General features: G+C 43.9%; 1 protein-coding gene across 1 annotated transcript in view; it reads left to right on the forward strand.

The window, feature by feature from the left end:
- The first annotated feature begins 523 nt into the window (after positions 1-523).
- PAG1 (phosphoprotein membrane anchor with glycosphingolipid microdomains 1) overlaps positions 524-24354 on the forward strand; it is a 94942-nt gene continuing 71111 nt past the window's right edge. Inside the window, exons 1-2 of the mRNA XM_088522739.1 lie at positions 524-566; positions 20766-20829. The gene's annotated coding sequence lies outside the window, so the exon portion shown is untranslated. The remainder of the gene's footprint in view (positions 567-20765; positions 20830-24354) is intronic.

A 24354-nucleotide genomic window follows, 5' to 3' on the forward strand; every position in this document is an offset into this window, starting at 1 on the left:
CCCCATTTTCCAGCCTGGCTGCCGAGGTGCACTGGAGCCCGCTCAGCCCGCCCGGGGAGCGCAGTCCACGGGCCAGCAGCAGCAGCGCAGCGCGCAGCTCCGCGGCCCCGGGCGCTGCGGGCAGCCCGCGCGCGGCCGCGCGGAGCCGTGTGGTCCCCCGCCCGTCCCCGCGGAGCGCTGCGCGGCTGCTCCCCGCCGCCTGCTCAGGGCCGGCACAAAGGCGCTGCGCGGGGCGCTGCGCGGCGCCCCCGCCCCTCGCCCGCAGCGCGGCGGCTCCGCATCGCTCCGCGCCGCGCTGCGCGGCTCGGCGCGCACATGCGCAGTGCGGCGCCGCCGCCCGCGCCGCGCTCCGCGGGCCGCGCTGCGCCGCCGCCTCCGCCCCCTGAGGAGGGAGGCGGCGGGGGCAGCGCCGCAACTTGCGGCGGCTGCTGCTGCTCCTGCTGCTCCTCCTCCTGCTGCTGCTGCTGCTCCCGCTGCCGCGCCGCTGCGGGCTGCGCTCCGCGGGAGGGCGCGCACCGGGCGGCGGCAGCATCCCCGGACGGCGCCTCCGCGCCGAGGGCTCCGCGGTGAGTTGGGGGCGGCGCGCGAAGTTGGTGGTGCGGGGTGCGTGTTGTGGTGCTCTCTATGTATGCGTGTATATATATATATACACACATATACATATGTATGTATAAAATATATGTGTGTGTGTATATGTGCAGTTGCCCCCCCGCCGCGGGCGCGCAGCGCTGCGGGGCGGCGAGGGAGGGCGCAGCCCGGCGGCCATTTGACCATTTCAGTTTTTTTTTTTTTTTTTTTTTGGTGGGGTGGGGGGGGCGGTTGGATCCCCCTCAGGTGCGGGCAGGGATCGGGCCCCGCTCCCAAATTACGGCGCGTTGCGCGGCGGCTCCGCTTTCCCTCCGCGCAGCATCTGCGCCCCGGCTCGGGACTCCTCGGCAGGAAGGGGTCTCCGGCGGGGAGAGCAGGGTCCGCTCCCCAGAGCCCTGCGAAGGGCGCTGCAGGCGCAGCCTGGAGCCAGCGGAACATTTGCTTGCGTTGCGCTCCTTGGAGCACTTATTTCTCTTAGTGCTTCTAAGATTTAAAAAAAAAAAAACCTGACAAACTGTCATAGCAAAAAGTTGTGCGGAGTGAATGTTGCATACGCTAATGGACCCAATTATCGGAATAAACAAACATGATGATTTATAGGTGTCTGAGCTATAATGCTTTGAATGATGGAGCTCTTTAACCTTCCTTTCTAATGTGTCCCTCAGAGATTCGGGTTTAAGCAGAGAAATATATCATCTGCGGTGCTGAATACTTGAGTTGATTACATTTGTAAAAGGAATGGGCTTAGAAATAATACTGAGCCATTAAGCAACAAATGCAAAAGAGAAAGAGCAAAGAGAATTTTGGCAGAAAAGATTTTTTTTCCCCCTTGCAGCAGCTTTGCTTCATTAACTTTTATCCAGACTATCTCATTTTATTAAATTAAACTTCAAACAAAATAAGGGTTTTCTGTGTGAAACCAGAAGCTAATCCTCCTTAGTCCTGTTGAAGTCTGTCTCTGTTGCAGTTAAATGATGGTTTGAGCAGTGCCTGCTAAGAGAATTTGCAGAAGCAAACACAGCTCAAGATTCCTAGTATGGAAATGCAAGTACTTGATTATTGTATTTGTATTCTGTGTTCTCATAGACTCTAGGGATTTTTATTTTACATTTTTAAAAAAATCAGTCCAGATAAGTATGACTATATGTGAAATGCACAGCTTTATTATAGCTAAGTGGCCTGCTCTTACTGGGAACGCGATTACTTAGTTGTTAGTTCTTTTAGCAGGGGCCAAATATTGCTGCCTGTGGAGCATCTCCCATCAGGGCTGAGTGTCTTTTGCTCCCATTGAAAAAATTCCCCAGCGCAATATGAATAGCGTCCTGCAGGCTGGCAGTACAAGCACAATTCTGCCTTTCACCAGTGTTGCAACACAAGATTGTATTAACATATAATCAATATTCAGCAATCATGTTGCTCATATGAGTAAAGGTTGTGCGATATGACACTCAAGCATCTCAAGTGTCTTTTGTTCAGTGAAATGCCACTTAATGAGGGGAAAAAAAATCCACAAAATCCACTGTATTTTAAGGCACAGTGTTCCTCATGAACCTCATTGCCAGGCGTATGAGTGTGAATGTTGACAGCAAGTGATCTCCGTGCGTGGTTTTAAACAGATAACTCCAGCTCCAAATTTATTCTAGTGCTGAAGTTATATTGATTACAAAACGATGACTGGATTTCAAATAGGAAATGCTCAATAATCTAGAGCTGACTTGTGGCTGAAAAGAGGCGCTGTTCAGCAGAGCCCACCACAAATGCAGCTGAGTTTTCCTAATTGGCTGTGCAAGTGGCATTTATTTCATGAAACCTCTTCCCTGGGCGAGTGTCAACTTCATTGCCATGCGAGAATTAAATCTGCCCACCAGCTCGTTGATGCTATTGGTAGAGTGATGCAGATTTCATTGGTGCTATTGGGAGAAGTTTGGGAGATTTCAGTGGCTGGAACGGGACTTGTTTTTTTTCTTAGAAAACAGAGGGACTTTTCCAAGGTGGGCACCCTTCCTTGCTCTCTGGGGAGGTGTGAGCTGCCTCAGTGCTGTAGACTGTGGGCATGAGGGTGCGCAACGGCGGCGCGCCTCTGCTCGTGGGAGGAAGAGGTTCTGCAAGGGGCCTTACATGGAGAAGCAGCGTGCATTGAAATGCTCCTGTTGTCCCACGCTGCTCGCGCTGGCTGAAACGCAAGCAAGGCGAGCGATGCGCGCTCCGTTATGTAACACCGACTGGAGCAGATGTGAGGCTTTGCGACCGCTGTGCGTTCATGCAGCCTCGCACGGATGTGAAATCCTGCCACGCAAAGGTGCGGGAGCTCAGGCATGAAGACTCAGGTACAAACTTACCTCAGGGAGTTGAGGTTCCTTCAGTGCTGTCCCCTGGGTGCATCCCTGCATGTGCAGCACTGGGGGCCTCCTGAGGTCCCTTGGGAGCTCTGCATCCCGCTTGCCTTCTCCTCCAGGCAACCGTTGGCAGCACCAGCAAAATGAGCCGGGCTTAAGAGCAGATGTGCCCTGCTTTTGGAGGTAGATTGGGCTGAGCGTGGCCTCCTTGGGCGCTGGTGGCTGCAGTTGTGGCAGGAGCTCCTGCAAGGGGTTCCAGGCAGCTCCTAAGGCAGAAATGAGGCCCCACTCCTTCCCCTCTCTCTGCATGGGGCAACCAAGTTTTAACCCAAGTAACCACGGTGGATTGTTAGAATGGATAAATAGTGCCTTGTTACGGCCCTCCTGGGTCATATGGAAGCAGTGCTCATTTTAGACAGGATGAATGAACAGGCGGCGTGAAGGATGAAGATCGGCTTTGTTAATCACCCTGCAAGTTTTCTGTGGGAAAGAATGAGCTCAGAAGGAAAGATATCCATGAATGCCATTTAAATATTTGCAAAAGCCAAGCGAAAATTCATACTGGAGGCAGGCAAGGACCTAGTCTATGTGGGTTGCTGTCGGAGGTACCAAGGATCCATACAGCAGAGTTGGCCAGTTAGCAGCGTGCCGGTTGTGCTCTGTTTCTGAGCGCTTTGTTAGCAGTAACAATGAGCTCTTCAGCACAACCCATGGAACAAAAACTGTTCTTGCTCAAGTGACGAAGAAACATTAGGGAACCATGTTTGCTTAAACTCTCTTGTGCTTCAGGTGTGATTCACTTTTAACTTGCTGTGCTCCTGGGGAAGTTTGCCAGCCTTCGTTGCCTGCTGATTGCGTGGTGATTCATGCAATTATCCGCTTTCAGTCTGTGGCCGTTTGGGTCTGCAGGGTGAGGAGGAATTACTCCAGGAGGGAAAGTCCTCCCCTCTGCCCCCCATAAATCACTGAGAATGGTAAGGATTGTTCCTATGCTCATCACTGATTCCAGAATTCTCACAAAAATTTCCCTTGGCCTCTTCCGGTTCTCAGAACTTGATGTAAACCTCTTCTAAAGTGAAAAAAAAAAAGTCTGTGTTGCTTTCATGTAAATATGATGAAGGCGAGTCTTTGAAAATATAACTTAGCTAATATTGATAAATAAACTAGCTTGACCAGAATAAATCTTTTCATCTCACTTCAAGAGCCCCACTGTAATGAAGCATATGTAGATGTACTTTATGTGCTCCTTTCATCTGAGTGCAGAGCAAACCTTCTAAAGTATTGCAAACAAATCTGAAATGGATTGCTAAGTGGCTTTTTTTCCTCTTCCTGAATTGAGGAGGTTTAATCAGGAGGATACAGTGGGGATAGTGTGTCCTGCTGGTCGCTGCTCTGTTGAGGTGAGCGCTGCTGGGAAGGGGCAGAGAGCACGTGAAGAGCTTCCTGCGGCTTCTTCCTCCAGAGCAGCCCTGTTCAGAGACCCTTTGCTCAGTGCAGGCTGCATGAGGAGAGCGTGTATGGGCCCAAAATGACTCCCCTCCCATGTACATCGGTGCCTCTCGGCTGCCTTTGCGGGGCCTGCACTGGCCTGGCAGCGCGATGGGAGCCTTGCTCTGCAGGACACATCCTGGATGTGCTTGGAGCCACCTCCGAGGGCTCATGGAGTGGCTAAACCTGGACTGAAGGGCGGCCCTGGGGCCACCCGAACAGCTGGCGCGGACTCAGTCCTGGGCATGCAACTGTGTCCTTTAAAGACAAGTATTGTTCGTTTAAAAGATAGAATACGTTAAGTGCCTTGTTTGGAAAAGGACAAACTCTTCGTTTTGGAGGAAAAGCACTTAAGTAGGTGGGTTTTTTTTTTAACAAGAATTTTTGGGGAAATTTTATTCAAAGCAGGGTGATAGACTATATTTAGAATACCTTGAAAATAAAAATATCTAGACAACTATGTTAGCATAATTACAGAAATTCTACAGGATGTGCTTTTTGTTTGCTGAGATCGTAAGGAGCAGGGAATAATATGGACACTGATTTCCTTGAGTGCTAAAAGAATTTAATGAAATAGCTTTTAATCCAGCAGAATACTGAACTTTTAAAAACATGGCTGTGATTGACTAACACCCGCATTCGGCTCACTATCTGACACCACGAGAAGTCAGACATCCAATTTATCTCGTGTCTGGTGTGTTGTGCCATGCGCATGGAAGTGAAACGTATTAAAAACCGTTCAGCTTTGGACGTGCCCATCTAGAGATTTACTCATAAATAATTGACAACACAGGGAAACCAAATCTCTTCATTACTTCTTGGAAGGCTCACCTCTTCCCTCCCGCGCGCATTGCTCTTGCGGGCAACCCGGGAAGCGACGGCTCTTCCTTAATGAAGGTGTCGGGCAGCCTCCATCGCTCCTTTCAGAAGGTCACCCAGCTAAGCAGCGGGAATGAAATGCGTGGTGAAAGATTAACATTTTGTCGCCCAATGGAGAAAGGTGGCACTGCCGTGTTTTGGAGGGAACCGCTTTGCTGCTGTGTTGAAGGCTTCTTTCCGTCCTGTAGCAGAGGCGGTGTGTGTGATCAATTACTAAATCAATGCAACGCCTGCACCTATTAACCGTTATTTGACATGCAGTACCAATTACAGCTGTGATATTGGGGCTTGAGCCTTCCAAATTTTACTGCTGCTAAGTATCCTTTCTTAGACTGTTGAGTGCAGTGGAACAAGTCTTCATGAGCAGTGGTTTCTCACCTGAGCAAGGCTGTACATGGTTGAGTGTATTTACCAGACACTGAAGCATAATGCTGAATTTCCTTTCTTGGAGGGGGAAAAAGTCATTATGCTACGCATGGACCTAGTAAAGTGGATATGATTTGATCCCACAAAATCTTATTTTAAAGGAAAAATTATTAATGTAACAGAAGTTTATCTTTTTGATGACTTGATTGCTTTAGAATTATTTGCCAAGGAAAGTAACAGTCTTGTAAGGTGCTAATATTTGCTTCCAGTTTAATAGCCTGAACTATTGCTAATGTATGGGAAATATGTTCAAATCGCATCATTAAGGGAGAAACCTAACAAATCTTACAGCTATTTTAATGTCAGCTTTCAGATGTTACTCTTATTTAATTGAAAGCTAAATGCTATAAAGGCTTTGTGAGCCTACTCTTTCCAGGTGACAGTGGTTGGTGTGGAGTAAATCTAAGTCCCAATGTGCTGATTCCAGTTGTCACCTTCAGGCTTTGTTGCTTGAAGTCTTCCATTTTCATCAGGCAGAAGTGTGCACCTGTTGGGTCATGTAGGTTTGTGGCTTTCAAAAAAATACTGGTTTTGAAGAAAGAAAAGAAAAAGTGAGAAAAATCTTTTAAAATAATAGCCACATTCTGCCAGATGTTGGAGAAAGCCTTTGTTCCTTCCTCTATAAACAAAAAGATTAAGTTTGCTTCTAAAGGATTAGCAGAGTTCTCATCTGTTAATTCATATTGGTATAGCCAAAATGCCTGCTTTTACTTTAGTGGAAAATCCATTATTAGTCAATGGGAATTGTACAGTTGAAGCTAATCCGAAGGGATTAGAGGCTCATAGTTTGGAAGGGACTGAAGAAGAGAAAGCGCTGGATATGCTTGTTGGCCCATGGCTGAGAGCCACTACTGGGATGTGGCTGTGGAAAAACAGCCAAGGAGCATCCTAGGTTGCTTCAGGGTTGTGATTTCCAGGGATGAACACGAGGACAGATACCACTGTGTGAGGCTGCTGAGAAACGTCTTCTGGGAGGCGTCTTCGAGTGCTGCTTGTTCGTGTCCAAGAAGGACGATTTCAGCCTGGAGGAGGTGCATGGAGAAAGGTGACCTCAAGCCTAGGGATGGTGAGATGGAAATGGCTCAGCCTGACGGTAGGGTCCTAGTCTGGGGAGGCAAGACTTCCAATAGGAGTAGGATTTGGGAAGAGCAGTGGAAGACAGGCACTGATTGGAGGCAGTGCCTTCTGCTGCAGCATTTTGTCTCCTTTTCTAAGGATGGAAGCTAATACACCACAAAAAGCTCTTCAGAGAAGAAGTATACTTTTTACTATGATTTGGTGAACGTAAATGCATTGTTTTGATCTGTTGTAATAGGAAAGATTGTGTCATTTAATTTGGCAATTATACCGAGATTAAATTAATTTTGTTTTCCTTTATTCTTGTTAAATGCAAAATAATTGGGCACGCATCATGAAAGGTTGAGGCTCTGTTGTTCGTAGCTTCATCATTTATTAATACAACACATTAGATGAGAGGCTTTATAGATTTGCTTGCCTAAGGAAAAAGGAGAGCAAAATATATAGAGACGAAACTGGATATGCAAATCCCGTCTCACATGTGGAGGCACTGTCACGCCAATGCCTCATTTTTAGTATATTTGGTAAGTGTTTTGTTTTGTTGTGTGTTCCACAGGACTGTGACCCAGTGCCTAAGCAGTGGGGACGAGCTTGCAGTTGGTGTGGGCAGGTTGCTCGTGCAGTGCCGGCCCTCGCTGTTCGTGGAGGGCCGTCCCGCTGCCCTCAGGCAGGCAGGATAAGGCAGGGCCGAGCGTGCCACGGGAAGCTGCGTTTTTTTTACCGCTATCTCGGCCCTCCTAATTGGCTGTCCTAGTTACAGGGGTAAGCCACTTGTGACGTGCACAGCTCTGGAGCCACCACCTCGGACTAATTTAGCCTTTTCAGAAAATAGCTCTGGCCTCCTCCTGGCTGTGTTGTAATCACCCGGTCGGCACGGACAAAAGCGCGCTCCTTTCCTACCTTTATGTAGCTGGAGGCTATTGCAAAATTGGTTGTTTCTTGTTGTGTCCACAGCCCCAAATAGCCCAGACGCTGCCAGCTGTGGATTAGTAAAACAAGTAACTCCCACTGGCCGTTAAATGGGAAGTATACGGGGCATTTTCCGACTTACTTCTTTGTTATTTTTTTCGTAGTGTCATTTGTGAGCTGGCGCTGTGACCACCATTGCTTGACTCTCGTGATGTGACTTGTCACCGAGCTCTTCTGCATAGATTAGTTCTATAGACTAGAACTCAAGGGAGTTCTAGTGTCACATTACGCATATGGGCCTTAGGAAAATAGTTGTCTCTAGAGCACCTCTAATGAATCTGTACTTTAGCTATTAGCTTTTAATGCAGTTTGTTTCTTGTGATGTAATTTTCTTTTTTTTTTTTTTTAAACTATGATGCTGTTGGTTGTCAAGTGGGATGAATACGTATAATGACCTTTAAATGTTGCCAGGCATAATAGTCAGTTTGGAAAAAAAATATTCACAGCAATTTAATAGATGAGATGTACATAAGTGTTGGAAAATATCTGTCACTTTAATTACGTAGAAGTTTGATACAATAGTTCAGTCTTTCAGGATGTATTGGTGGACAGTCTGTCAACTCCTTTAAAGTGCTTCTGCAGTCAATTTTATTGACTGAGGTGAAAGAAAGTATTAATCTCTCAGGTCTTTCCCTTCACAGCAAGAAGATTTAATTTCCTACTCTTGATTTACATTTCAGTATCAATTGTGCATTTTAATTTATGGGTGCGAAACCCCTATTGCTCAGTTGCGGCTCCATCTTTAATTCTCTTTAACAAGTCCATCTCATTCCGAAAATCCCACACGGCAGGAACTGGTTGGTCTTGGCAGCCAGGTATATGGTGGGGAAATCGGTGTCTTTAATCCTTTCAGCTATCTATCTTATGGGGAAAGACTAAGCGAGCTGGGCCTGTTTAGCTGAGAGAAGACTGAGAGGAGATCCGATCAATATGTATAAGCACCTGAGGGGAGAATGTAGGGAGGATGAGGCCAAGCTCTTCTCTGTGGTGGCAGTGACAGGACAAGGGGTACTGGGTACAAGTTAAAACACAGGAAGTCCCGTCTCCATATGAGGAAGAACAACTTACCTGTGAGTGTGGCAGAGCCCTGGAACAGGCTGCCCAGAGAGGTTGTGGAGTCTCCTTCTCTGGAGATCTTCCAAACCCACTTGGATGCCACCCTGTGCCACGTGCTCTAGGTGTTAGAATAGATGATCTCTGGGGGTCCCTTCCAACCTTAATCATTCTGTGATTCTGTGAGTTGCGGCAAACAGCACCTGGGCAATTTGGAGGTGTCAGTCCAGGTTGGGAATGAGGAGCCCTGGGGTTCGGGAGCTCTTGTTCCACTGTTTGGGAAACTTTATTTTATCTTTTTTGTCGATGTTTTGCTTCTCCTGGAGGAGTGAATTTCTAAGGTATTTGTCCTTTGATAGTGGTAATGTTAGCAAGACTTGTTGCATTTAATCAGCAGTCAAGAAGGAATATTTTATTCAGGAAATATGGTTATCAACATTTTCTTAAAACTTCTTTCCCGTTTAGTTTTCTGAACTAGGTGCTGTGACTTCCTAGGAATAAGAATGCTGCCTTTTTGTGCTCCATACAGCAAGATGCATGCTCTGCTTGATGGAGCAATGGTATTTTTTATATTAACTTGTGTACTTAATTACACTGACGGTTAGAAAAAGCCAGAGCTTTAAGTAGAAAAAGCTTCCTTTCACTAGAGCCTGGAGGAATGCAAAACAGTCAGCATCTTGTGCGCTTCAGCTGTCTGCAGATAGCCATCAGTCTTGCGCGGTGTAGCCCTGAAATATTAGTGTTCATCATTTAATAGAAGTCATGCTCTTTAAGACTTAAACTCGCCTTTTCTTGGCCTTCTGCATGGTCGTCTTTAATGGATTTTTGTCACTCTGCACTGGCATTGCTGGGTGTTTGGTGCAGTTATCTGGTTTTGAATTTCAATTTCTTACCTTCAGGGTTTAACGGAGTAAATCCCTATATTTTTATTGGATTATTCAGCAAGGAAGCGATGTCTATTATTTCATGTGATTCCTATGGGACAGATACAAAAGGGCAGTTATTTCACCTCTGTTACGACCTCATGTATGAAACATATTAAAATCCCCTTTTTAGCAGTGCTTGGGTCTGCAGGTGCTGGACACATAATGTTTATTGTGCAAGTCTCTTGTATTGCTTTTTTTATAAGTATTTCCTTTGCTTTAAAACCCAGTTCTTGCCAGCTGCTTTTGAAGCGTTTGTCGCTAGCGTTGTGTTACTTCAGTGTTCATGGAATTGCAGACTCAATGGTGAGCCTGGCTTTATCACAGCTGCGATTTGCGGCAGGGGATGATTATCAACAGGAACCTCCAAAGAGCGTTTTTTTTGTTGTAAAACACAAAGCTGTGCCCCTGTGCTTTTTTCTGCCAAAGTTAGCAGCAGTCAAGAAACGGCACGTGCAAAGCGCACTGCTTTATATACAAGTGGGAGCGGTGGAGCTGTTATCAGTGACCTCAGCTTTTTCTCTTTGTTTTGCAAGCTAATTTTGCATTAATTACAAGCAGAGCTTTAATCTTTGTCACAGGGCAGAAAGAGTAGAGATACCCTTTGACTAATGATGGCCAATTTATTTTTCTTCCCCGACTCTCCATTCACAGAGTACAGACAGAAGCATTTTTCATTTTAATTTATTCCCCATTCATGATTTTTAAAAATCACAAAGACATTGATCTTAGATACACCGGTGCTGTCTTCTCCGTATGAGTGTTATTGCTCAGGTGTGATCCTTGGAGATTGTAAGAGGTCAGGGAAAAAAACTTCTTGAGGTGGGAGAGGAACAGTCTTAATAAAACTCATTTGATGTTATTGAAGGAGGAGAGTTGCTTTTTTAAAAAAAAACATAAAATCTAAGCTTTTACACAGGCTGTCCCCAAAGTAAGGGCACAGAGCTAGATACATTTTAAATTCTGGGTATATTTCAATATCAGAGACTTCAAAAAACAAACAGCTGCCTAAGTGACATAGTGGATCAGAACTTGGTGAGTTGCAAAATGGGAAGAAATGTTATTTTTCAAGATCAGAACTGGTAAGTGGATGTAGACTTGGGTAAGAAGAAGTATAACCAAAGGAGAGCAAGAGAGTTCTGTCCTACGGAAAACAGATTTTTTAAATCTGTTTTTGGTACATAAAGTATGTGTTGTGGGAAGAAAAAAAATGCTTAGCAGGATTGATGTTCATATGGAACTTAATTCTTTTTTATAATGTTTAGGAAGATTAAGAAATAAGCCTCATCTTTAATCAAAACCCTGCAAATGTTGGCAAGCCAAGGTGCCCAGGCACAACAGCTATTGAAGATTTCCATGAGGGCTGAAATGTAGATTTCTTAATACACTAGAATTTACATGATCATATACTGCGGTGCTTTCAAAGGGATAATGCATACAGTCCCTCTGTGCAGAAAGGTGAGTACAAGTATAAATGACATCTGGTGCTATGTTTGTTTATTTTTAATATATAAGCTGTTATTTTTTTCCATTTTGCTCATGAAAAATGCTAAACTCCTACAAGTGAGAAGACGTATTTTGGCATTTTGATACTTTAAAGGTAGCTAATTGATACGAAGCAGTGATGGGATTATCAAAAGCTAATTGGAAAATGAAATGTAAAAATAAATGAAGAACTGTGTATATTAGAAGGCTCTAAGAGCACTGGTGGCCTGCAGGGTCACCAAGCAGCTGAGAAGACATAGGAAAAGTTGAAAGTCAGTTTAATTTTTAATTGCCTTTCCTCCCCCCCCCCCCCCTTTTTTTTTTCTTTGAATAGCAAAGACGGTGGTGGGATACAAAACCAGAAGTGCTGAAAGAACTTGTCAGGTTTAATCCCGGTGTGTTACCTCAGAGTGTAGAGCAGAGCCCAGTGCTTTGAGAGCCAGGGTTGCTGACACGGAGGTTGCAACTCCCAGGATGCTGCAGCTGGACTTATGAATCCGAGATCTTCCATTTTGGGGTTTCATTGGAAAAAACCCTCAGATCTCTGGCAGAAGAAAGCAGTGATTTTTAAACAGATTTTTGGTGATGCCAAGGGAAGGTCCGAGCTTCCTGGTGAAGCGTTTCTCTCCTCAGCACGCTCCAGCTTAGGTCCTTTGGCTTCTTCTCCCTTCCTCCTGCCTGGGTGGGCATCACGCAGTCCTGTCTGCAACCCTGTAACTAACCTCACTGAGCAAGTCCATCTGTGCCAGAAACTTGCTGCTGCTTTGTAGGTATCTGTCTTCAAAAACTGCTTCCAAGGTCAACTTCTCTGATATGTGAAAGCAGAGGAAAAATGGGAGTTGTCTGTTCGGGGAGTTCATGAGATGGCTGCATTATTTATAAGTTATTTATGATTTTGAAGCTACGTCCTTTCTCCCCAGGTTTGATGTCTGTATGATTTACCTTAAATTGCCCATCTGACATGCATCATGAATCTCTGTACAGCACCACTGTTTCTATTCTCTTGTATGGCCATCACTTGTGGAAAAGGGATTTGCATAACGTGATTTCTTCATGTAAATGTGCTTAGGCTGAAACTCCAAAGCATCTTGTTATAACATATGTACCAATCCCATTGCATTGGGTTAGTGTCTGGCACAGTAATTGAATCTATTTGTTTGTTGATGTTGGTTTTAGAATGAGGACTGAGCAGTATGTGTGCATTTATGTTTTTACTGTGGTCTTCATATCCTTACCTTATTCTGAGGTTTCCTTAGGGGGGATTTTTTTTTTCCGTCGTTGGAGTGTGTTCCTTTATAAGGGTTATATCCTCTTGCCATAAAAAGAAGGAAAGGGTATTTCAGCAAATTTGCCACCTCATGGGCTTCTCTTTCTGTACATGCAACCAACCAACCAACCAATGAAAAAAAAAAAAAACATCTGCAATTAATAATTAGGCATAATTAAGCATCTGGAGGGCTGGCGTGTTTTTTTTTTTTTTTTTTTTTGGGGGGGGGAGTGATATGGGGATATGGTAACTTAATGCGCATTGTCCTGTAGATATGTTTCTAAATTTAGTGCTGCCTTTTCATTTTAAAAAGCTCGAGATGTAGTGAGGGATCAGTAATGGGATGTACTGGAGGCTGCATTTGGTTCCTAGGAGGTAAGTAGCACCGAACAATATAGTGTTAACTTTGAGCTGAACTCTGGCCTTTTTAAAACTTCCACTGAGTCAGGAGGTTTGGGGTGTAACATTTTGCAAACATGAAATCACTTGTAAAAAATACTGGTTAACAGCAGGTATGAGGAAAATACAGTTGACCCCGAGAGGAAAGCAGCCATGGGCTGTCCCACGGGACCTGGTGCCACAAAACTCTGTCATTTGGCCCAGAGTCTGCGTGGCTCCGCTTCGCTTCTCTGCTCCGCTGCTGCCCGCAGATTCCCGGAGTTTGTGGTGCCCCAATGGATCGGCCCTGAGCCGCATGGGCAGTCCACAGCCTGCACAAGGATGGACGGCTCCCAGGGCTTTTGGCTATACATTTGTACACACAGCGTAACCTCTTGGTTACTGGTTTTATCTGAACCTCTTTGTTTACAGTCTCTGCTCTGTGCCCTTACTTTCCCTGTCCTGTTTGCTTTTCATTTTATGCTTCCGTCTCTTTTTATTGCCTTCGTCTCCCAGCTTCTGTGATCTCCCTGTTACCTCCTTGTCTCTCTTTTACCTGATAATAAGCGTGAATAAATGAGTTAATGAGGCCCAGGCCAGTCATCCCAATTACTTTGTATATGCATGCATATGCATGTCCTAACCCTCTTCTCTGCCTCTCATCTTTCTGTCTTTTCATATAGCAGTCTCTGGAGAATGGAATTATCTTTTGGTGTGTATTTAGCATGTTATTGACACGGCTGCAGTATGAATAGCACAGACTAATGGTATACATATTTTGAAAAACTAGAGCCATATGACAGCGTTCCTTTGGGCTAGTAATGCTCAACAAACTACCATGTAGTCTGGCTTGTCACCCCTGTCACTGAAATGTTCTGCTGTGCTCAGATTTTCATCATTTAGTTTTTATTTTTGAAGTTGGAGGGACAGGTAAAATATAGTATGGCCTCTAATAATTATCTAATGCATTTTATACAGCTGTTAATGTGTTCTGTGGGAGAGGTGTGCTAATTTAAGTGATGACGGCAGTATTTTGATCAGGTATGTAACAAATGTAGAAGTTGGAGGGTATTTTTTGAAGGCTTCTCTGTCTTTCTGTAATTACCAGATAGATAATATGAACTTGCCATATCCAACATGCTAATGATTGCCTTCCAGCTTTTAGCAAGACTGAAATTATACAGTAGCTGCATCGGAACGGGATTCCGCTGCGATAGGGTAAGAAAACATACAATACTGCACTCCCTTGCCATTGCATCCACATCTGTGCATATGTCCCAGGTCTTTCAATACCGAAAAGAATAGAGATGAAGCTGAATGTACTTTAGGAGCACTCAAATGGCTATTGATGGCTTGGAAATGCTGGGTTATCGATAGTAGATGAACTGCTTTGCTGTTGCCTGACACTTTGTAGGGGTGTCTCATGAATCATTCTCAGATAAAAGGTAAATGTTCTTAGTGTCCAGTTTTGCTCCTCGTGCGCGGCTGCGTTTTTCAGCTTTGGCTGCAGATCTCCCGACGCGAGCTCTCTGTGACAGAGCTCAGATGCAGGGTGTTTTCCTCCTGAGACGCCTTTTTTCTGAGCTGCCTCTGAACTCTGCTACCTGATTAAACTCAGGTCTGCTAAGATTGCGGCGCGCCACGTTCATCTGCCACGCTCTGTAAGGCGGAGGCAGCTTAGCTCTGTCAGGCCAAGCCATTAGAAAGAAGGGAAAGAGAATCGGGCTTGGAAAATGTTCTTAAATACATCACATACGCTTGGTACCCTGCAGCTGGGCCTAGGCTAATGGGAAGCACTGGCTGTTTTGTTAGATACTTCTCACTGTATCTCACTTTCAGAAGAATTATTTGCAACTGTGGATTTCTTTTTGATGAAGAGAGTTTTTCTCCTGTGTTTATTTTCTTCTCAAATGCAGCAGCTATGGGAGATATCTGCAGAGGAACACAGAGAGCTTTAGTCTTTTATCCTTATTACCAACGCATCGGGACTGTGCGGGCAAAGTAGCGGTGTGCAGGTAGCAAGAATCAGCCTTTAGAGAAACATGGGAAGAAAAGCAGAAAAGCCAGAGGCTGCAGCTGCAGTGATCCAACCTGTGGCAGAGCATCTAATCCCTTGTTAATACAAAGCACTCCGAAAATTACCAGCGCTTTTGAAATTCGTTCCTCGGTTTCAGATAAAGCAGCACAACCTCTAGGTGAGGAGTAGCCTGAATTTCCCGACATGCTGCTGCAGAGAAGCCCTTCGGAGATACGAGGCCATAACATCACTGCTTTGTTTGGCTCAAGAGCTGGGAACATCGTTATTGCCAAAGACTCGTCAGGATGTGGGGGGAATTCTCGGAGCAGGCTTTGCTAAGCTTATTCTGTTCTGCCTAAAGTAGACATTGAGATTAATAGTGTACATTTTATACTGCTTAGTGCTCTGACTGAGAGGGGAGACTTAAGTGCTCCCATGCATATTTTGGCCCACTAGCAGATTTCTGCATGTTCTCTTCCCTTTCCTATTCCCTTTTTTCCTCCCATGATCATCTCCTGAATTTGCTCTAACTAGCTGTATGATGTTGGCTTTTATCAGAAAGACTGTATCCGGCAGAGGTGAAATCCACCCGCACTCCTGTTTCCAGGAGCTGAAGAGGCTGCTGCTCTGACCCTATTTCAGAGTGACTTCAAAAACCGCTTCGATATTGGGTCAGGTGAGAGGTTTTCAGCACAGTATTTTACACTGATGCACCCACAACTCCAAGAGCAGCCATCAGCAGCACCACTTCTTCAGCTTTTTCAGCCAACAAATAAATCTCACGATCATTTTTCCTGGGCTCCATACGCCAGTTCCACATACTAAAATTAAAACGTGCCAAGGGACTAGAGCTGCGCAGCATTTCATACTAATGCTCGCCTTACTGCCTTGGAGTAAAAAGCATCTCTGACGTGAAGCATCTTCCTAGGTCATGTCAGGTCCCTTCTTCAAAGCACAGAGATACCAGGGTTTTTCAAAAGAAGAGGATGACAATGCATCTTAACTGGACAGTGCAGTTCAGAAATGCATTAATCATTTTGGTGGAGATATCCGAAATGAAATTCAGCATGAGGTTGCATATTATAAAACAGTTGAAAATGTTTCCGAAAAAAGGAAGTGCCAGACAGCTTTAATAAACAGTGCTGCTGCCAGCCTCATCTCGGGTTGTTATCCTCAGGAAATGCCAGTATAGTTTTTCAAGTCCTTTTTTTTTCAGCATGTTGGCAACTGCTTACTCTTGGGAAGATTTAATACGGCGTTGCAAACTTTGCAGGGCTCCCAGTAGAGTCAGTGGTCCCAGGGGAAGGAGCTGTGTGAGCAGCTTGCTGCAGGCATGCGGGGGCAAAAGGCAAATTTGGAGTGGGGCATTGACAGGGAATCTCTTGATGGAAGGACTGCAAGATTGGTTTATGTGTTTTGGGGTTTTTGTTGTTGTTTTCTCTCTTTCTGTTTTTACTGTTTTTTGTTTATTTGTTTTGGTTTTTTTGTATGCTTCCTTAGTCCAAGGAAGAGATGTGTCCTAGTGATTAAAAGAATAATTCTTTATAGATTCAGCTTATAAAGAATAATTCTTCAGCTTTATAAATTCATTATTTAAAGCTGCATAAGGTTTTGCTGTGTCATTTGAAATCTCCAAAAAACAGAAAGTCTAAAATCTGAGTTTGTCTGAGTAATTTACGTCTGGGAATGTGCAGGAGAAAATGAATCTCCTAGTGCATCTCTGTTATGGCTGAGCTTTCTGGAAGCTGAAGAGAATATCTGGTGACTGCATCTGGCTGGAAGGTTTCTCTGTGTGATCTTTTCCCTGACAGATGGAAAATAACACGAGGAGGGGTCTTTTGATTATCAAAGTACAGGAATTACTACAGGGCAGTATCACCCAGAGACGCCCATCTCTTTCCCAGTGACAGGTGATGCTTCGGGGATGTGTGAAACAGCTGAATTCCCCCTCTGCTCTGAACATGGATATGCCAGATTTCCTTGGCAATATTATCCACCTATCTATCTACTTTCCCTCCAGTTTCCATTGCTGCTGAGGACAGAAATGAACATATAGAGTGTGAACATAGTACAAAGGAACTGAAGGAAGAGAATGTATTTATCATCTTCATTCATGTATAGCAATATATGTGTCTTCTACAAAAGTGCCCGGATTTTCGTAGTTTTTATCAAGTGCTTTCTGAACCATGCAAAAGGTGATTAGACGAAGATTAATTGAAGTCCTTCATGAATGTAGAGGTTCTGTCTGAAAAAGCAGAGTGATTTTATTTTCCACTCTTGCCCCCCTTCTGTCTGCACATGTGTTCACACTATCCCACTGAAGAATCTCCCGCTTCTGTCGAGCCTTCTCTTTGCACCGGGCAGTGCTGCAAGTGGACCTAGCAGCACTCTTGCATCCAGACCTCTCTCTAATTTTAGGAATGACATTCAGCTAATTCCTGTGAGAGTCCATAGTGAAGCAGTGGAGCTAGGTCAGCTAATTGCGTGGCACTTCGGCGAGATACACACGTGTAGCTGGCAGACGGCAGCTGTGGGTTGTGGTCCTTGTTGCTCGGAGGGAGAAGGAGGAAGGACCAAGCAGTGCTGGCAGCATGGGCTCAGCGGGGTTTCCTCTGGTGCCCTGGGGAAATGTGTGATGGGGAAAGCAGCTCTTCCCTTTTCTGCTCTGGGGCATATTCAGGTCTCGGCGTAGCTCGGCTGGCACATGCTGATGAGTATCTGTGGGGAGGGAATGCTAATTCCCCTGCAGTATCACCCCCCCCCGGTGATTCCTGTATTGCCGGCAGGCTAGATGGAGACCAGTACTTACAGAAGACCGGTATTTATGGGAGAATGGTGTTTATTCTTTAGCCTGTGCTTGTTTCTCCTCTCCTTTTCCTCATAGTCCAACATGCCTTTAGAGTCACTTGAAGTGTAATTGATATTTCACAGCCGAGGAACTGGCTGTGCCATAATGGAATTACATGTGCTAGCGATACACGGAAGGCCACGGGGTTACGCAAAGCCACACCAAGAGCGTATTTGCCTCAGCTGCAATCCCCCTTGCTTGAGGAGGTTAGGAGGAATCGTTCAGGCTAGCCTTTTTTGCATGCAGAGCATGCTTTTCCCAGTGTATCCATGCCAGTCCTTACAGTGTGGGGTAGAAAAGCAGTTAGTAAAGGCAAGAGCAGTGGCTGCAAAGGAAGGCGGACTCCGCGCCTTGCCTAGTTGTGGGGAAAGGCAGTGGAAGGAGCAGAGGCGAAGAACCTGCCCTACCTAAGTCACAGCTGCACCTCTCTATGCACCTTGATATTCACCATTTCATCTCTTTTTCAATCCTGTTTTTTCAACATGAAATGCTTAAACTTTGTTGTATCTGAGAAACACTGTTATTGTGATCTCACTGTTGGTCTTTTGCTGTTGTCTTGCTGAGGCTGAGCAATATGACTTTAGACTGTGAACTTTTGGGGTTTGAAATGTCCAGTGTCATGATACAGTTAGAAATAAGTTTGGACATCAGCTAAATTATCCTACAAACTTAAACTGAAGTGAGAACAGTTAAAAAAACAGTAAATATTTTCTTTGTTTCATGCTGGCATTTGTAAAACTTCTCCTGCCTCATTTTTGTAAACTCACTTTTCTACTGGTATTTCTGCCATGGATGTATATAACAGGGCATGTGATTAATGCCATTAGTGGAATTCCTGTGTGCAATGTGATTCTTTTAGCAGTTGCTCTGCCTTTTTTTCGTTTTTTTTTTTTTTTTTTAAATGTATTTTCTTTTTTTGCTATTCTTATTGGCCACCTGAGGCACTCCCTGGGCTTTTTGGTATAACATGTGCTTGATTTCACAGTTGATAGCGTTATTATTCTATCAAATAATCTGATAAATTGTTACAGCTCTGCTGCAGAAGCAGCCACAGCTACAGTGCTGCCTAATTGCCTCCTTTGCCTCTGCTGTATTATCACTGCCCATTTCATTATTTACAAGTTGATTGCAGCTGTGGTTCTCAGAGGCTATGAAATATTCAGGAGTGAAGAGTAGCCCGTGTGCAATCACAGCCCTTGCAGAGCAGCACCTGCCTGCAGAGGAAAAGGAGAACCAAGAACTTCTGGTGTTCAAAGCTGATGGGGAAATTCCTTCCTTGCTTTGGCTTTTCCCGCAATGCTGCTCGGGGAATGCACGCTTCTTAAGAACAGTCACTTTGCTTCTGCCTGTGGTGGGATGAGATAAGAAGAAGTAGAAGAGTGAATGGTTGGGTAATAAATCTCTGCCGTATTTACAGGGCTGTTGGAAAGAAGGACAGAAATCCTAGCTGCCCAAGTGTCACTGAGAGGCAGCTGGTGTTACAGGAGGAGCAAAGAAAAAAGCAGTGTAGCAAAGATACAAATTAATGCTGCGGACCATTTTCTCACACTTTGTCTCTCTGTAGTGCTCGCCAGCGGTGATTGACTGAACTATGCAATATTTTACCAAATCGGAAGCAGATAACGTTTTCATAAACAGGATACTTCATCATGGAAGTAAAGAAACAATTGCTTTGACCTTGACACCAAGTGCTAAGGGCAGCTCTGTAATAACTGGGCATGTAACCAAGCAACAGTCCTGGAGGAGCCTGCGCCGTGTTGGTTGTGACAGAAAGCACCGTAGCGGGGGGCCCGAGCCTGCGAAACCGCTGCCTGATACCCACTTGCAAGCAAGAAACCCGCGTTTGCGCAAAAAGTTTTGAATTGTCATGTGGCCTAGCGTGCACTGGCTGTAATTTGGGCTGATATCAAAAGAAAGTAACTGAGCTAGTACACCCGTTTGTGCACAAGCACATGCTTTGGTTTTTTGCTTTGTTTTGGGGCTGCTCTAGAAACCTGTTTTTTTTCTGAAAACTGATGGTGGAGAAGAAATGGCACATCCCTTCACAACTAATGCATTTTATATCTTTTTCTTCTTACTTCGGCAATAGCTATCTCTTGTAATTCTCCTTGTTAGCCTTGCTTATTTGAAAGGCTGGATTGTATTTTTAACTAAATTAGTTTGGGAAGTGATCTAAATAAATCCATGTAATCACCTGCTGCTCTAACTTTTGTTTAAGCTCCTCTTAAATTACTGTAACAAGTCAACAAAGCTAAAGGTGTAAAACCTCCTTAAGCTGGTATAAACATTCAGGGAGAGGAAAGGACTTTCTTCTAACTAAGTCAATTTGCAAACCAAGTTAGTTAATTTTATCATGTAGGCCACGGAAAGGAAATGAGGCTGAGATGTCTGACATTTTTATTATGGAGGCATGGCAGAGCTGATTGCAACCAGATGGCCACTCCGTTATCCCATAGCTGAAAGTATGCGCTGCAAAACTGGTGCTAGTGGAAAGTTTGCAGCCTCTTTAGCTCTCTGTGTTCCTAGTAAATCTCTCCTGACTGATTTGGATTCTGTTTCTTTAGATACTGAACCTAGAATTACCAAGCAACGATTAATTTATATGCAAAAGAAACAAGAAATGCTTGCTCAGTCTCCAGGCAGACACTGCAACTGCATAGCTATAAACTACCCTAACTTCACCTATAGGAACCTCTAATCCGATCTCTGAAATTCGTACCGCTGAGCACATTATACCTGTGAAAGAATAAAAATCTCAAATTTGTCAGGCTGTTCTCTTTATCAGATCTGTGAAAGCCAGCAGATAGTAGATCAGAAGATCAAAGATGGTAAAAGAGAGTAAAAACTATATTAATTAACCTAAGAGGTTTTAAATAAACAAAATGAAAAGTTTTTCTTTTTAGAAATACTCTTACTCTGCATCTGAGTTTAAATTTGAAGAAGCAGGAGGCAATGTATCTTGCCTGTTAGAGTTCTCTTAGTGCAGCATAATTGAACTCGTGCTCAGAATTTTTTTTCTCTCTTTTTTCAGCTAGGAGGAAACATTTGTCAATACTACAATTCACTTGAGCATCAAGCTCTACAGAGACTGTAAGGTAAGTATTTATGAGAGTGCTTTTTGTTTCCTCTGGTGGTCAGCTTGGCTTTACTTCCATTGTATGAAGACACTTGCAATTTATGAAGGCGCCAGTTTTGAGCAATTGAACTGGGGGGCAATATTACATGAGGATTTTACACTGTGGATCACAGATCATGAAGCTGTAAGCAACAGCTTCTGTAAGACGGAAGTGTGTGTGTATAAATATAAATAGATCTGCTTGGTAGAGGAGACCAGCGAGTGCCTCATCTGAATTTGTCATCTTTTCTTACTTTGCCATGCTCATAAAGCTAGCTCTTGTCTTAGGCTTGCTGGAGAGTCCACATGCCTGTAGACTGTATTTGCTCATTTTAAAGCCTGTTTGTATTTGCTCATTTTAAAGCCTGTTCTGAACACATAGCAAAAATGGTTTCCATGTACGCAGACAAAAAATATGTAATAAAATAGGCAAGCAGGGGCTCATGTTGGAAGGACAAAGCTGTCCTTTGCCCTGTGGAAGCACCACAGCAGAATAGGGGGGTTAGGAAGCTAGCCCAGGCATGTAGGCTGCAGAGCATGTCTGAGACCTTCACATGCAGACTGCAAGATCCAGTCTTTAATATGTAGGGTGTATGAAGCTGGTACTGCTTTCATTCATTTGCTGGAGTTGTGATTAGATCTGAGCAAAGGTTTGAGCAGCATCAGGTTTATATTGGGTTGCCATTAAGATAATTAACACCTCCCAACAGCTAGCAGATGGTAATTTTTCAAATGCCACAGTCATGTATCCCAGCCCTTGTTGTATGGCTATTTCTGGTAAGTGATCATATGGTACCAGCACAAAACATAAGTCTAGTGGCTAGTGGGCTGAAAGCTAAAGCTCTGTCTCTGGTTCTTCATAATTGCAAGGAAAGGAATTGATCTAAAGAGTGTGGTCTTCTCAGCTTTGTATTCATTTGCTCTTTTTTTTTTTTTTTTTTTGGAACTGAATTAAATTCTGAAAAAGGGGGGGCCCTTTTATTTTGAGGACCCCCAATGGCAGAGTGCAGCTTGGTGACCTGCAGGCTTATGCCTAGTGCTGGAGTTACCCTTTTCAACATGATAGGAGCTTTTCTTGGTGTTGGTGTGTCGTCCTTAAGCTAGTGAACTGTGTTTGTGAATACTGGTGTTCCTACTTTGGCTTCACCAGCTGGTCAGCAGAGAGATTTCTCATGTTTGCAAAGAGATTTTTTTCAAGTAGGTCTGTTAGAGCAAACTGGTAAGGAATGGGGAGTTGGTTCTTTCTCAGTAGGAGGTGTTGATTTGTGTAGTTTATTTGGCTGTAGGTAATATATTTAATCAGTGGTTTATTTGAGAAATACTGGGAAGATTTAAAGTTTCTTTTAAGCACAGTAATAGCCTTGAAATTTTCTGGGGAATCCATGCTTTTCTAATGCATACCAAACACATGTTCTTTACTTAGAGGATGTTGATAAGACCACAAGTGATCAACTTTCAAGATAACCACCTAATCATAACTGACCTTGTTCATGTTCTTAGTTTTTCCTCAGAGAAAATACGTTTGTTCAGACAAGCTAACGGGCTTAATTTTGATTTTGCAAAAGCTGAGAGCACATGTATCATAATGTACTCAGTTACCACAACTTGTCTGATTGGGTTCCTCGTAAGCTACTGTGACTGGTTGGTTGAGTTTGTGTGAATATACTCCTGATCCCTCTCTGCATAAGCTTTTTTGTTACTAGTACTTAGTACAGCAATGCCTCAATCCTAAGATGTTGAGCCCATGAGAAGTATATAAATATAATGGATCTGTAATTCATGGAACATATTCCTTCTTGGTAGTAATTGCCTTTAAAATGAAAGTGTAAATTAGTGAGCTTGCCATATTCTGATTTGGAAATGAAATGTCTCCAAAAGGTGTGAGGGATTTTTTTTCCCTTTCCTGTTGAATGCATCATCATTTTGGAAATTCTTTGGCAATAAAAATGGGTTGATGATTCTGCCAAGCACTCTAAGGGACCTAGGTACCCTGAACTCTTGCACACAAGAATCAGGAGGAGTGGACAGTTGTCTGTTGCTCTGTCTAAAGCTATGTGTTAGCATTAGAAAAAGAGTATCTTCTGAGCACAGCTATGCACAGGTCCAGTGATTTTTCCTTCCTATTCAAAAATGTAGTTATCTCTTTAAGGTGCAAAAAATATATATAGTCCATCCCCCTGCCCCCCCCCTCCCCCCCCCCAAAAAAAAAAAGAAGAAAAGGTTGTTTAGTTAGTGTTCTAGTGTCTTTTGAAAATCTGGATTTACTTCTCTGATCCCAAATATAGCACAACCCCAGAAACAGCTGTTTTGCCTCAAGTAAGGCTGAGAGGTGAAGACAGGATCCTTTCAACCAGCTTTGCTGCTGGAGCAGTAATGTCAAAGTCTACCCCCGGCAATGTAGGATTTTTGAGTGTGTTTACTAAAAAAAGGCAAAATTGGGGTCACTGGACGGATGTGATTTAGAGAGTGACTGAAAGAAGTAACTTCTGGCTGGCGGTGGGAGGGGAGACAAGTGTGGCTAGTGAGAACAGAGGTTGGCGGAAGAGGGTGGAGGTTTAAACTAGTTATGCTGCTAGGATTTCTTTATGTAAAATCACATCTCGAGACACCGCAGTTTCCGGGTATTTAGCTGAGGAGTTTCCCCACCCAGATTAGTGTGGCTCTTGCAACAAGGTTGAGGTCATGGGGGAGGGTTCATTACAGGTACCTAACTACATGACTACATCTAAGTTCCACTTGAAATTTTCCTTTTTTTTTTTTCCCCCGTCCTCTCAAGTCTTCAATTACAGCTGTGGTCAGTTTTAGGAAGCATAATTATTTATTTAAAACAGTATACAAATATTTCTGGCAGTATGCATCAGATATTAGATGTCTGTAAAACTGTGCATAACCAAACATCAAAGCTATACCCTTGCTGTACATCCTATATTTGATTGTCTGATTATGCTGTCTTAACGTGAAGTCCAAAACAGAAAGGAAAGGTAGAGGGACATCTGGCAACAATTTTCACATATTATATATTATACACAAGAGGATTTCTAAGAGTATAGTTTAGTATTTCCTTGATAGAATCAAGTAAGTTAGGATCTTGAATTTAGGGTTTTTCAGGTGCCTCTCTGGGATACTTTCTGAACTTCGATTCACTGTACTGCTAAAATTGCTGTGCTGGAAAACAACAGTTTTCCCATCATTTCTGGGAGACACTAAAGACTTCAGAAACCTGTATACTTATTCATGAGAAGAGATAACCTTTTTCCGTGGCATAGTTAATGGTAAATAATTGCACCATCTACAGCTTTTAACCCCGAAACAGGAAATGTACTTTTTCTTCTAGAGTTGCCAGAAGTGACAGACAACTGCGTCCTAAAATTTAAACCGCTTTTTTGTTTTGTTTTAATGTGCTGCTTATGTTCATGCTATTTATCTCGTACTCCGTGACATAAACCACAAGTGAGCGGGTGGTGTGATGCCTCACAGCTCATTGCAGGGTTCTGCTGTGCTGAGC

This window comes from Tinamus guttatus, unplaced genomic scaffold, assembly GCF_059628265.1.
Source record: "Tinamus guttatus ecotype Peru unplaced genomic scaffold, ASM5962826v1 Tinamus_guttatus_pri_ptg000156l, whole genome shotgun sequence".
In the NCBI taxonomy this organism is placed as follows: domain Eukaryota; kingdom Metazoa; phylum Chordata; class Aves; order Tinamiformes; family Tinamidae; genus Tinamus; species Tinamus guttatus.